This window comes from Chrysochloris asiatica, unplaced genomic scaffold (genome assembly GCF_000296735.1).
Source record: "Chrysochloris asiatica unplaced genomic scaffold, ChrAsi1.0 scaffold00717, whole genome shotgun sequence".
Classification (NCBI taxonomy): domain Eukaryota; kingdom Metazoa; phylum Chordata; class Mammalia; order Afrosoricida; family Chrysochloridae; genus Chrysochloris; species Chrysochloris asiatica.
The window spans coordinates 135,214-136,879 of NW_006409235.1; the positions used below are offsets into that span (position 1 = coordinate 135,214).

General features: G+C 49.5%; 1 pseudogene; it reads left to right on the top strand.

Moving 5' to 3' along the window:
- The window catches only part of LOC102817260, a 4,008-nt pseudogene that overhangs the window by 313 nt on the left and 2,029 nt on the right, over positions 1-1,666 (top strand).

Here is a 1,666-nt window from a genome sequence, read left to right on the forward strand (position 1 = left end):
GCATCTTCTTCAGCAATCTGGAAACCCACATCTGGGACTCAAGTGTGGACAATACAGGACTGGCCCTGATCCACTGACTAAAGGACACTAGTTCCTGCTCACTTGTATCTCTCTCGTTTTCCAAAAATTATAAAGTACACACGTGTCCTTTGCCAGACTGCATTCCTCCTGCTCATACCTGACTCACTTCTCCCAGGCATCCTTGAGCTGAAATGCGATAGGAAGTTCTGTTTCAAATTACATCTCATGCAGACAACTCCCAACTTTATCCACCACTCCCCTCTCACCTGGGCGCTGAAGGAGTCCCCAAGTGGATCCCCAATCATATCTAGGGTCTAACCAAAGCCTCCTCATCCCCAGAGGTTTCACCCTCTCAGGACAAACGCTAATATTGTAGCATCAATTTCAGACCCACGTTTCCCCATTTCTGTATCTCTACAGGAGCTCTGGTGTTGCTGGAGGATAAAGTTGGAAGTTCAAACCCACCAGCTGTTCAATGGGAGAAAGATGAGGCTTTCTGCTCTCATAAAGACTTACCGCCTCGGAAACCCTACACAGTGTTGCTATGAGTAGGAATGGACTCATGGCCATGGGTGTGGGTCTGTCGCTCTTTCCTCTGCTCCCCTCACCCACTAGTTCTGCAGGGGTCTCCTGGCTGTTTCTCAAACACGCTCTTGCATGCCTCATTAAGTTGCATGTATTGTTTTCTGCACCCAAGTCTTCTGCCTACAGCTATTTGAACATCTCAGTCTACTTGCTAATGAGTAACGTGAGGCAGCTCTCCCCGGCACCTCTGCCAGACTGTGTCCTTTCAGACACAGAATGTCCTCCCCTGCAATGAGTTTCTGTACAACACTAATGAGGGTCTGATGTGACACGCATGTGGGTGCTCCGTTTGATGTAGTAGGCAGGTGTGCACGACCACCGGTTTAGTTCACTATCTGTTGTGGTAGACGTCTGTACAAATTCACTGTCTTGTTTTGGATCATGTGTACACATGCTCACTGGCATGAAACACACATGTGCATGCTCATTGTTTGGTATGACATATGTGGGCATGTATTCTGTATGTTGGTGCTGTTTCTCTACTGAAGTCACTCTGCTGTCTTGATGAATCTGTATTTCTAGTTTCTGGAACCCCATCTAATAGAGCAGGCTCTCACCTGCTTCTTCTAACAATTCACTGAAATGATGACTGAATGAATGAATTTTTCAGTAATGTGGAGGAGGTTAAGAAGAAAGCAGCAGGGGCCACAAATCCGCCGTGGTAGAAGCTACAAGGTGCCTGAGAACTTGTTTTGGCCTGAAGTGCTGGTATACAATGTGTGCCTGACCGCCTGTCCGTACACATGGCCAGGGAGCAGCTGGGCACAATGACCCTCCTTCCTTCAGAGGCACTTTCTGATGGACTGAGCAGACTCTAGGCATCTTCTAGCGCTTCCCAAACAGGGTAGGTGATGAGGCTGGTGTCCTCATTCTCCAACAGACCCCCTACCTTTTGTGGACCCCTCCCCACGCACCAGCCGTCTCCAGGACTCTCGGTGGGCCTCCCTTTCCAGCTCCCACTCCCCACTTACCGTGGTTGTCCTCCCCATGCTCTCCTCCACGGCTCTTGGTGAGCTTCATGCTGTCAGCATCACCCACAGGTTCTGAGAGTTCCAGCCCA